The sequence below is a fragment of the Salmo trutta genome, chromosome 28, assembly GCF_901001165.1.
Source record: "Salmo trutta chromosome 28, fSalTru1.1, whole genome shotgun sequence".
In the NCBI taxonomy this organism is placed as follows: Eukaryota; Metazoa; Chordata; class Actinopteri; order Salmoniformes; family Salmonidae; genus Salmo; species Salmo trutta.
In genome coordinates this window covers 20,262,843-20,276,588 of record NC_042984.1, presented here as the reverse complement: position 1 = coordinate 20,276,588, position 13,746 = coordinate 20,262,843, and the positions used below count along the sequence as shown (strand labels likewise).

Genomic DNA, 13,746 nt, shown 5'->3' with positions numbered 1-13,746 from the left:
GCAGGGATGGGGCAGTAAGTTTATATTATCTGTCTTGTCTCAGGCAGGGATAAAGCAGGGATGGGGCAGTATGTTTATATTATCTGTCTATGGCAGGGATAATGCAGGGATGGGGCAGTATGTTTATATTATCTGTCTATGGCAGGGATAATGCAGGGATGGGGCAGTATGTTTATATTATCTGTCTATGGCAGGGATAATGCAGGGATGGGGCAGTATGTTTATATTATCTGTCTATGGCAGGGATAATGCAGGGATGAGACGGTATGTTTATATTATCTGTCTATGGCAGGGATAATGCAGGGATGGGGCAGTATGTTTATATTATCTGTCTATGGCAGGGATAATGCAGGGATGGGGCAGTATGTTTATATTATCTGTCTATGGCAGGGATAATGCAGGGATGAGACGGTATGTTTATATTATCTGTCTATGGCAGGGATAATGCAGGGATGGGGCAGTATGTTTATATTATCTGTCTATGGCAGGGATAATGCAGGGATGGGGCAGTATGTTTATATTATCTGTCTCAGGCAGGGATTGGCCAGTGTGGTGTGGATGTTGTTTGTTTATGGCAGCCGTCCAGCCTGGAAGGGGTAGGATGATCGCCTGTGTCGGCTGATCCTGTGTGAGATTACCAAGGGACGGAGGCTGGGTTGGGAGAGGGGGATGGGGGCTGCCAGCTGTGATCCCCCCGCCCCGCTAACCGCCTATCCCCCCCCCCGGGAAACAGAGATGGTTGTTCGCTAATCCGGATTATCAGGCAGAAGCACATTAATTCTGCCTGCTCTGCACCACACTCAGCCCAAACTCCTATTCTACCTATTCTGTCCTCCATCAAACACAGCCATTCATACAGGAATGGATCCATGAAATACATGAATAAAGCACAATAACAAAATGAACTGCTAATAATATTCTGTCTATTTTCAGAATGAGGCTGAGAATGACAGAAGCTCACTATGGGGAATTCACCATAGGCCTAGTAATGACCAGAGAAAAAACACTGCCTGTCTGAAAGAGAGGGAGAAAGAGCGAGAGAGAGAGGAAGGGGAGAGAAAGTGAGGGGGGAATAGGAAAGTTAAATCCCTGTTGTGTGAGAGCCGAACCGACATGCCCATATTTGACCACAAGGTGGCAGTAGACGCAGCAGGAAGAGAGGAGGCCGAACAATAAAATCATCAGGCAGGCTGACAGCCAAGCAGCAGGGAGCAGCAGCCAGCGGAGGGCAAAAAGCCAGGATGTCAAACAGTAGATAAAGAGATACTGGAACATGACAGATTGCATGCTCTCAATACAGACCCCTGCAGAAGCTAACACACTGCTGTAATGGCAGTAACAACTCCAGCCCAGGGCCCACAGCATTTCCTGCTACATTTGGCTTTGGGGGTCTCTCTCTTTACAAGTACAGTGTGAATCTTTAATCAGTCTGTTTGAAGTCAAAGTGTAGTGCTTGCATAAGGGTCAAACAAGATTCGAGAAGCGGAGTTCGCTCCTAAGCTTTTAGCCCATCGATGTAGTAATAACACCACACATTGTCTGACCTCATAATATATCTTTACTAACTCTTAACTGGTAGTGCTGGGAATTGCCAGGGACCTTACGATACGGAATGATCACGATACGTAGGTGCCGATGCAATATTTATTGCGATTTGATATTGCGATTTGATGTTCCAAACATGTCTGCTGCAGCGCGACGTGACAGCATGAGAAAATGACTTTTGATCAATCATGGAAATAAAAGTGCTGAAAACAGGTTGGCTTGCTATTGAAAAACAAGATGGAGAACAAGCTATGGGATGAAAAATATAGGAGTTTTGGCGCAGGTAGAGCCAACTGCACTCTTAGAGAAAAAGGGTTCCAAAAGGGTTCTTTGGCTGTCCCCATAGGATAAACGTTTTTTGGGTTCCATGTAGAAGCCTCTTGGGAAAAGTTTATACATGGAACCCAATAGTATCGCAACACGAATAGAAGTATTCAATGGCAGCAGTCTCTCCCTGAAGATGTTTACCTTATCATGGCTGTTTGTGGAGCCGCTCTGAGGAAGCTTAGCTAGCTGCATAGAAGAGCAGACTGCTACCCCACAGATGGGAGGGATGCCACTTCATTGGTGAGCACGGTAAGCGAGAGTTTGCTAGCGTGAACCCTGGCACACACACACCTACACACTTACACACACACTCACCTCCCGTGTGCGCTCGGATTGGCCCCTGCGTGATGAGTTCTACAGATTCTGATTAGCATATGGCTTGCAGTGAATTACAAAGGTGACATGGTGCATGTGTGTGTGTGTGTGTGTGTGTGTGTGTGTGTGTGTGTGTGTGTGTGTGTGTGTGTGTGTGTGTGTGCGTGCGTGCGTGCGTGCTTGCGTGCGTGCGTGCGTGCGAGTGTGTGTGTACATGTATTTGTGTGTGTAATGTGTGTAATGATGTGTGCATGGTGTTTATGTGCAGTAGGACACAGATGCAGCCAGTGCTGGGTACTCACTGGAAGGAGGGTGGGCGGGAATCACCGATGCCCCCTGTCCTCTCCAGGGGGGGGTGGCAGTTCTGGGTGGCTCTCTGTACACTGGGACCCCCCATCAGAGTGAGAGCTCTCCGCCAGGACCAGCTGCAGACACACACAGAGAGAGAGAGAGAGAGAGAGAGAGAGAGAGAGAGAGAGAGGTGTGTCAGAGACAAAATACCAGAGACAAATATGAACATAGAGATACACACAGGTATAGAATCAGGGACTGGAAAAGAGGTAGAAAGTAACAGACAAAGAGACAGACAAACATATTCAGTCACAAAAACAGACATAGAGAGAGACAGAGAGAGAGAGAGACACACACAACAGATAAACAGATCCAGATACACACAAACAGACATAGAGAACTATCTGAGAGACATAGAAGAGAGATACTGTTTAAATGAGATACACCGAAGGGGCCTGAGGAAAGCTGGTGGCTATGTATAAATACATTGGGAAACAGAGGGAACGATGCAGCTCACATTGCTTTCACTCTGGTGACTGTGTGCGCGTGTGAGCACAAAGGCTTATGTAAAATGGCCCATAGATACAGCTGCTCTGCTTTCATTTGAACCACAATAATGAGTGTTAAAGGAACATGCCAGAGGGAGAATCTAATAACACTGGGACATGATTAAGACACTGGGACATGATTAAGACACTGGGACATGATTAAGACACTGAGACATGGTTAAGAGACTGGGATATGATTAAGACACTGGGACATGATTAGGACATTTACATTACATTTTAGTCATTTAGCAGACACTCTTATCCAGAACAACTTAGAGTAGTGAATGCATACATTTCATGCATTTTTTTGTACTGGCCCCCCGTGGGAATCGAACCCACAACCCTGGAGTTGCACACACCATGCTCCACCAACTGAGCCACAGGGAAGGCCATGGGACATGGTTAAGACACTGAGACATGGTTAAGACACTGGGACATGGTTAAGACACTGGGACATGGTTAAGCCACTGGGACATGGTTAAGACACTGGGACATGGTTAAGACACTGAGACATGGCTAAGACACTGGGACATGGTTAAGACACTGGGACATGGTTAAGACACTGGGACATGGTTAAGACACTGGGACATGGTTAAGACACTGGGACATGGTTAAGACACTGGGACATGGTTAAGACACTGGGACATGGTTAAGACACTGGGACATGGTTAAGACACTGGGAAAAGCTAATATAAAGATCTCTATTTACATTTCCCAATATATAATTCACAGGAATTGTATGCAGTACAGTCTGTCATGATAATGTATGCATCACTGCTCCTAGCACTATGTACAACTATACCAAATGAACCTGTGTCTCGTATCCTTAGGTAGGCCAATGTAAATGATTGTTAACTGACCTCATTTGTTGGTAGAATACTGTTTGATATTGCTAGTAAAACTGTCAAGCTTGGAATGTTGTGATGTCGTTGTGTAACCATGCCTTAGTTCATCTCCCATTGGCTGAGCTCACACCTGTATAAGGCACTTAGTATAGAAGCTCAACAATGAGTGAATCCCTCTCTCCTGTAGAGTCTTGAGTGTTGTACTGTGGAGGCGTGACAGTGTGATCTCTCTAGGTAGATACACTATATGGAGCGTTACACTACACGTATCTTTAGCTACCGCTGAGCCAGCGAGCCGCAGCGAGGTGGAGAGGAGAGCAATGAGACGGGGAGAGGAGCTACGGGACAGGGGGTGACGCGGTGGGGGTGCCATTCATCTCACTTACCCAGGACACCACTCTCCCGTTGAAGCAGGGCAACTTGGCGTTGTCGTCGGAAATCTCCTCTTTGACAACCCTGTGGAATGGACAGGCAAACACACACACAGAGAGAGAGAGAGAGAGAGAGTCAGTCCTCAGCACACAGTTGCTAGAATTACACCCAGGGATCATTTCTACTGTCCTGCTCTGCACAGATTCATGCTTAATCTGTAGAATTTTCCACTTTTCGACCGTAAAGAGCTCGGCACCTATGTTACTGTTGACTAAGTCCATTGAAAGCTGATAGATGTTGAGCCTCAGCCTCCACAACTGATTAATGGCCCTGACTAAGTACAACAGCATGATATTAGTGCAGAAACATTACATGGACAAGCACATAGATCAACAGCAAAGTGAAGACGATGCAAACCTGTTAGTGGGCTGTGTGCTGTATGTGTGTATGTGTGACAGGTCTGGGCATTGAGGAAATACATTGAATCTGTATTTATCGTGTGCACACAATATATTGTACATATCGTCATCACATCTAATTCCAAATATATAGGCTATCCCCTACACTCTTAGAAAAAAAGGTGCTATCTAGAACCAAAAAGGGTCCATCGGCTGTTCCCATAGAGAAACCTTTGAAGATCCCCCTTTGGTTCCAGGTAGAACCCTTTTGGGTTCCATTTGGAACCCTTTCCACAGAGGGTTCTACATGGAACCCAAAAGAGTTCTAACTGGAACAAGAAAGGGTTCTAACTGGAACCAAAAAGTGTTATCCTATGTGGATAGCCGCAAAACCCTTTTGGAACCCTTTTTTCTAAGAGTGTGCCTCTCCACCCAGCCCAGCCCTAGAATAGTGAGAGTGGTTGTGTTGCGGTGAAAAAGGGACAAGGTACTACCCGCCTGGGTGTCAGGAGTTAGAGGGGTATTAATAGACTAGTTGACTTCAGCATATACATCTTAGACTGTAAATTCCCAACAAAAATACCTCCCATTTACCCTCTGACCCCTGGGACAGGGTTCAGCAGTAACCACTGCCAGTAACCAGCCACACCTGCTGGGCTCCTGTCACACAGTACAGACTAGAGCAGGCCTGGTCTGGAGGCAGAGGATATACGCAGACACACAGAAACAGTCCTGGGCTACAATCCTGGGCTGTAGTTATGCCTATCTCAAAGGTGGGAGAATATTAGCTGAAATAGGTGTGAATTCTGGAACATGAACAGGACATACTTGAAAGAAAAGCAACAGAGCGTCTGATGAAGACTTTATACTGCATTTCTATGAAACTGCTGCTCCGTTGACTTACTTATTTTTCCCTTCAGACGTTGCCAGGATTTCCTACGCACATGACAACAGCGAGTGACTGTGTTCTGCTGCGGCTGTATTATACTGTACTGTGGGAGTGGTGGAGAGAGATAACGTAGACTTGTGGCTGTAACTGACTAACACAGAGACAGAATGCTGCTGTGTGTGTGGCCTGTTCTGTTCAACCACAGAGAGGAAGAGGGGGTGTGATTCTCATCATTAGGTAGGAAATGTATGCATCCTCTGTCTACAGCCACATGACCAACTGAAGGTAACTTGGGAGGATGTGGGAGCGGTCAATAGAAACAGAAAGCCTATAGTCAAAGTCATCGCCTTTTAACTCTTAAGGTCTTGGGATGGGACTCTGGTGTATTATTAGCAGTGCTAATTTAATCCTGTTCCAAACTGAACAACATCATATTGGTAAATGAGTGGTCAAGGATCCTGTTTAAGTCTAATAAGTTGATAAAATAAGCTAGATACAACATGAATTGTAACAATCTCTCTCTCACTCTCTCTCTCTGCCTCTCACTCTGTTAAAAGCATTAAAACCAAAGGAATCCAGACAAATGTCCAAAGGAAACAAAATGATGTGCACTCTGTAAACCATGACCTTTCTTCATGCATACTGTCATATTCCAACTGATTCCAGAATCAGAATGTGCTACAGCGAATCCCCATGCACAAACACGTCCAGTCGCTACCCACTGGGCACACGCTGGTTGAACCAACGTTGTTTCAAAGTCCTTTCAATGAAATTACGTTGAACCAACATGGAATAGATGTGGAATTTACGCCTGTGCCCAAGTGGGTAGATGACACACACACAGGAGAGCTCAGTTTAAATGTGACAAGTGTCAGACACTGGGTTCCCGGTCATCACAACCCTCACTTCTCAAAGCCGGCAGCTTAAAGTCTTAACAGATTTCACAGGCTAATAACACAAGATTTAAAGGGAGATTGCTGCATAATGTAGTGGTGGGCCATGGTACGGCAGGGCTGGCTGTGTGTGTGTGTGTGTGTGTGGGGGGGGGATTAGAGGACTGTAATTATGCCCAGGGCAGGAGGGAAGCTAGTTATCATCTGGCCCAACAGCACAGGGTCAGGAGGGGCGACCGACCAGCCGGCTGTACACAGCAGGCCCATAGTCCAAAGCTTTCACTCGCCACAATAGTACACAAAATATCTGGGATTCAAATTAGAATGAAAATGTATTTCATTATTCAAGAGGATTGGTTCCTCAACCTTAGCTCAGTGCTATTTCTGAAACCTCAGGTTCTCAGACATATCAAGTTACTGTACTAATAACAACATTAACCTTTCAAGTGAGGTAAGGTAGGCGTGGCGCAGGTGGAAGAATCTCCATATTCAGCTGAGTATCCTCATTCATGCCAAGAGCACTTAATTCCTTTCCTTATACTATTACCTTCAGTGATCCTCTATGACAAAGGTTTTACTGAGGTCTCAAACAAACATCTCAGCCGTTGCCATAACAAAACAGCATATTGACCATACAATTAGGAATTTGAATACTAATAGTTATTTAATAGGATCTCTATGATATCAACCTCAAAGCTCTGAAATTGTGCATTTATAGTACTGACTGGCAGGAATACTAATCACTACTCCTTCATATGTGGTTGAACAACATTATAATGCAGTCTTTTGTCAGGCCAGTGAGGGATAAAAACTCAACAGCAACCCGGATTTACATTCTATCCTACACAAATCTATGCTTCAACTGGAAATTACAGGCACACAATATTTCACGAGATATAAGACAGAAAATGAAATCAAATGAAATAAAAAATAGCTTGCTTCCCCTTCACAACAGGGGGTCTACTATGTAAGACCTTGCACTGACTGAACATTTACATATCAAACACTGTCTATAACTGCAAGGGGTTCCATGTTTTCCCCTGTAATGGAGTCAGATTATTCCCTAGTTCATTTCTCTAACAGCTATACTGTCTGTGTCTATGCGTTACACCAGCCATATTATCCTCTGTGTCCCTGACCGTCTGTGTTGTTCCCATACTGTATACAGCCAGTACACTGAGTACAATGCTGCTCAAGGATTTCACTTTCACATGCGACTTTCAGTGTAGCCTTTGCCTACTGATCTACTTTAACAATGCTACAGTTATCAAGCTATGGAATGTGTTGATTGAAATGACAAGACCAGTACCACCACTGCACTGGCCCTTGTGAAAGGTGGACCATGGCACTAAGCCTAACACTGCACTCAGCAACAGAAATCTGTAACTCCGTGTGGAGGTCTAACCCTAACTATAACTCTTTAGAACAAACATGTTGTATTTGTTTCCATAATCAGATGATGGATCTCCTCACTTGGGGCCTCATGGATCAATCTTCCCTGGCTGTGACTGGAGGGACAGGACAGGGACAGGACAGGAAGGCCCTGCTGAGGGCACAGTATAGACCCAACTAACTAACCTGCTACCAGGAAAAAACAGTTCCCTCACAAGGTCGTGCTGCCTGCTGTAGGAATGTCTGACATGACGACATGAGGTCTCTGTGTGGGTTTCCTTCTCTGATGTTTGTGATAGTGTGTACTAAAAACAGTTTGGCTGTGAAATCGCCTCAAAACATCTTCAAAACTAGAATAACTGGAATCGCCTCAAAACATCTTCAAAGGTAGAATAACTGGAAACAACAGCACCTTTTGGTAAATGGAATGAAGCAAAATGAATGAATCCCTGAATAAGATAATAGGTTTCAGAATGAGTCATTGTTAATGTGATGACTCAAACCAAATAAGGGAAATACAATCATATTCACACCAGATGGAGTCAGGTCTTCTGCAGAGCTATGCCTGTGTGTGTGTGTGTGTGTGTGTGTGTGTGTGTGTGTGTGTGTGTGTGTGTGTGTGTGTGTGTGTGTGTGTGTGTGTGTGTGTGTGCCCCTGTGTGTGTGTGTGTGTGTGTGTGTGTGTGTGTGTGTGTGTGTGTGTGTGTGTGTGTGTGTGTGTGTGTGTGCCCCTGTGTGTCTGCGGCTGTGTGCGTTTGTTTGAGTGCAGGTGGTGCCATGTGTGCTGTGTGTGTGACTGTGCATGTCAGCTTGTCAGAGGAGAAACAGACATTAACACAAATAGGTCATCCTGCAAGGAGGACTCTATAATAAGTGGACCTCTGACCTGCAGCTATTAAAGGTGTCCATGTTGTCTGAATGTATGGGGGCGGGGGAAGGAGAGGTCAAACACATTCTATTAACAGGACCATAACAAGAGACTTCTACCATCTCTTTAGACCTAGCCGTCTGTCTGGGGAGATATGTCTGTGCAGAAAGAGACTTCTACCATCTCTTTAGACCTAGCTGTCTGTCTGGGGAGATATGTCTGTGCAGAAAGACTGAGCGATGACAACACAATACTGAGTGCAATTGAAAGGGTGAGAGGAAATACTACATATAAGAATAAAAACATACTTTAAAAAACTGCATGTAGGCCTATGGTGAACTATTCATCACTGTATCCTGCATTAATTCTAAATACTAGACCATTTGAAAGAAGAGAGGATAAATCCCTTTTACAGTAAAATAAAATATCTGTGAAAATAGGCTGTTGGCAACATGTGAAAAATAATGTTCAACATCTAACAATTCAGACTATCATCTTATTTGATATCAGTGAACATAAATGAAATGTCTGACAGGCAACAATGCAATGAACTAATTGCTACCACTAACCACAGACTGTAGTGTACATTCACAGGACAATAGGCAGAACTATTAAAACAGAGACAAGGGTCATTAAAATACGCGTTATTAATGAAATAAAATGTTCAATAGAGTATTGGTGTTGGCCAGCTGAGCTTGTTCGACTGATTTACATGATGTATGTCAATAAAAAATGTATGCGCGATTTGAGCGCTATTTGACAATTATCGCAGGCCGTCAGTCCACGGCACTCGCCTCTTTCAGGGAGTGCTCTTCTACCGGGCAGCCATGTTTCTACTCAGGCATTTTTAGCTGATTTGCGGCCTAGGGTCGCATGGCAAAATGGCAAATAAATTGCAAAATCCCAACAACAAAGAATGAGTTTTATTCGTTACATAACATGTATGGCGAGCACACGACGCGTTATGTTTTCCATGAAAATGGATGTTCGCTTGATTCACCTTCAGCCTGGAATCGGAGGAAATTACCTTTGTGCGTGCGTGCGCGCGCGTGTGTGTGTATTCGTGCTCATCTGTGCGTGTAAAACACAGAGCCATGAGAGGGATACAGGATCCCCACTGTGACCATTTCAGTCCATTGGAAGCCTATTTGACGCATGACGTTTTAGCCTATCGTATTAAATCAAATAAGATTAACATGACATAGATATGTCAAAGTTCTCATCATATAGTCATGCTGCCACATTTGATAAACGTCTCCTGAAAATCATGATTGGCTACAGTTAATATGTGACTGTCATCGATCGGCATCAATCTCTATTCTGCCTTTCCTTTTCTTCTCTCTGTTTATTACCTATTGCTATAAGTGCTACAAAGTCATGAACACACACGAGAAACCTGTCTGGCAATAATTCATTTGGAATCGATCCCGAACTCGCACCACACAGCAAACATGTGGAGGATTTGTCAATGTAACGTCTATATCATTAAGTTAGATGGGCTTATTACATGACGATGACAACACAGCACAACCTTCGAAATGAGATATAATCACTTTTGTGTAGACTACCGTAGCCTATAACCAACATTGACAACAATAAAAGCGCTAATCGCGTTTAATGTCCTATGAGATATTGATGTTAAGAGTCTGAACTTCAAAGGACCTATTCTATTGCGCATTGGATACAATGAACAGGTGCCAACCGCGGATCAGACCTTGCACAATCAGTCTTGCGCAAATGTTACAATGTTGCAACCTTTGTTGTGAAATTAGACACATGGTTGTGTCTGAGGACTAACCAATTAGCGCTGAGATACATTTATACTTATATGATAACAATGACAAGACCGCAACATACACAGGAAGAAAATATCGTCTATTCATGGGTGGAATCTTACCCAAAATCCTGGTCCATGGATTTGAAGAAGAATTTGTAGCTATTGACCGGACGATTGTTGAGGACATTTTTAAAATCCGCTAAAGTGACTTTCTCGGGAGAAACGGATAATTTCACTAGATAAGGAGTCTCCTCCTCGTCAATGTGATATATTATTTTAGTCTCCGCCATAAGAGTGAGGGTAGGAGAATCATTGACACAGGAAAGGAACAAGGGTTGGCAGCGCAATAATAAATATGTGGCTATCTAGCTATCTAATAAGACGAAACGCTGACGTGACATCATTAATAAATATAACTGTAGACCTCACGCTGGAAAATAAATAACCTTGTCTTTGATAAAATAAACATAAATCTAAACATAATCGAGTCCTAAGTGACTGTATTCCAGCTCCAATGTGTCTCGGTACGGTGGCTCTCTCGGTACTAAAACAGGAAGGGACGGTCCACATCCTTGCGATATTGAGTTGAGAATATTTCTATTTTTCCAGTAATTCGTTAGACAGTGCTGTCATCTAGTGGTGTGTTTAGGCTAGAGACCTACTGTTCTCCATTATACAGTACTGGTCACAGTGTTCTGCAGTCTGCAGTGCACCACACATAAAGAGAGGATTGGAGGATACATTCTATTCAGTAAACCTTTGGTAGGGATTTTATTCAAGGCTACTGTAGGCCCTATCTAATTTACCATAGGCTACTGCATATCAATAGTAACACCGTTAATTATAATGGTTTTGATCAGTAATAATAGTTTGTATTAACTGTTGAAAATATTGATAATTATCTTGAGAACAAAATGATATAATATTACTAATGACTTATTATTATATTATTAATTAATGTCATTATCTTTGATATTATTAGCCTACATTACTGAAATCTAATTATCACAATTTAGTAACAATCTATCTAATAATAGCGGATAATATAATCATTCTAAATCCATTTTAAAATCACAAATTAACTACAATAATTATGATCATATTAACAAGTGATCATCATCATAATCAATAGTATCATCAAGATGTGCAGACTTTTTTGATCACCTGAGTCCAACTTGTGACTGTAGGTGGTAGTCTTGTGCAGCTGTACAGTGTAGGCAGAAAGTCTAGCCACAGCCAGTGGGTGAAGAAACCTATAGGATGAATGTTTCTAACCTATGCTAACAAATACCTGTGGCCAATTTTTTTGTTCTTATTTTGAATTATTTTCAAGGAACCAAGATCATTTTCTAATAATTATTTATTGTGAGGCTTTTTCTAGAATAAAATCTAATTTGACCAATTTTTTCTTCATATTCATATATTCAGTGTACCAGTATACCACTTTGTACACATTGTAATGACATGATCAAATATTGATCAAAACACTATGGTTTGTTTTTAACCTTTATTAGAGGGGAAAGAATGGACCGATAACATGCAACTGCATAGATATGTTGCTTGTATGTAAAACATCCAAATTGAAATATTGTCAGGACTCCATCCAATTGCAATAGTTGAATTCATCATCTTTTAAACACCAGTCTCAATGTTAACAGTGAAGAGGCGACTCCGGGATGCTGGCCTTCTAGGCATAATTGCAAAGAAAAAGCCAAATCTCAGACTGGCCAATAAAAAGAAAAGATTAAGATGGGCAAAAGAACACAGACACTGGACAGAGGAACTCTGCCTAGAAGGCCAGCATCCCGGAGTCGCCTCTTCACTGTTGACGTTGAGACTGGTGTTTTGTGGGTACTATTTAATGAAGCTGCCAGTTAAGGACTTATGAGGTGTCTGTTTCTCAAACTAGACACTATAATGTACTTGTCCTCTTGCTCAGTTGTGCACCGGGGCCTCCCACTCATCTTTCTATTCTGGTTAGAGCCAGTTTGCGGTGTTCTGTGAAGGGAGTAGTACACAGCGTTGTACAATATCTTCAGTTTCTTGGCAGTTTCTCGCATGGAATAGCCTTAATTTCTCAGAACAAAAACAGACTTACGAGATTCAGAAGAAAGTTCTTTGTTTCTGGACATTTTGAGCCTGTAATCGAACCCACAAATGCTGATGTACCAGGAACTCAACTAGTCTAAAGAGGGCCAGTTTAATTGCTTCTTTAATCAGCACAACCATTTTTAGCTGTGCTAACATAATTGCAAAAGGGTTTTCTAATGATCAATTAGCCTTTTAAAATGATAAACTTGGATTAGCTAACACAACATGCCATTGGAACACAGGAGTGATGGTTGCTGATAATGGGCCTCTGTACGCCTATGTAGATATTCCACAGAAAATCTGCCATATCCAGCTACAATAGTCATTAACAACATTAACAATGTCTACACTGTATTTCTGATCAATTTGATGTTATTTTAATGGACCAAAAAAATTGCTTTTCTTTCAAGAACAAGGACATTTCTAAGTGCCCACAAACTTTTGAATGGTAGTGTACAGTCGTGGCCAATAGTTTTGAGAATGACACAAATATTAATTTTCACAAAGACTGCTGCCTCAGTTTGTATATGGCAATTTGCATATACTCCAGAATGTTATGAAGAGTGATCAGATGAATTGCAATTAATAGCAAAGTCCCCCTTTGTCATGCAAATGAACTGAATCCCAAAAAAACATTTCCACTGCATTTCAGCCCTGCCACAAAAGGACCAGCTGACATTATGTCAGTGATTCTCTCGTTAATACAGGTGTGAGTGTTGACAAGGACAAGGCTGGAGATCACTCTGTCATGCTGATTGAGTTCGAATAACAGACTAGAAGCTTCAAAAGGAGGGTGGTGCTTGGAGTCATTGTTCTTCATCTGTCAGCCATGGTTACCTGCAAGGAAACATGTGCCGTCATCATTGCTTTGCACAAAAAGGGCTTCACAGGCAAGGGTATTGCTGCCAGTAAGATTGCACCTAAATCAACCATTTATCGGATCATCAAGAACTTCAAGGAGAGTGGTTAAATTGTTGTGAAGAAGGCTTCAGGGCGCCCAAGAAAGTCCAGCAAGCGCCAGGACCGTCTCCTAAAGTTGATTCAGCTGCGGGATCGGGGCACCACCAGTACAGAGCTTGCTCAGGAATGGCAGCAGGCAGGTGTGAGTGCATCTGCACGCACAGTGAGGCGAAGACTTTTGGAGGATGGCCTGGTGTCAAGAAGGGCAGCAAAGAAGCCACTTCTCTCAAGGAAA

The 13,746-nt window shown here is 42.9% G+C and overlaps 1 pseudogene; it reads right to left on the bottom strand.

The window, feature by feature from the left end:
- The window catches only part of LOC115165763 (segment polarity protein dishevelled homolog DVL-1-like), a 43,511-nt pseudogene extending 32,491 nt beyond the window's left edge, over positions 1-11,020 (bottom strand).
- Between the last annotated feature and the right edge of the window lie 2,726 nt (positions 11,021-13,746).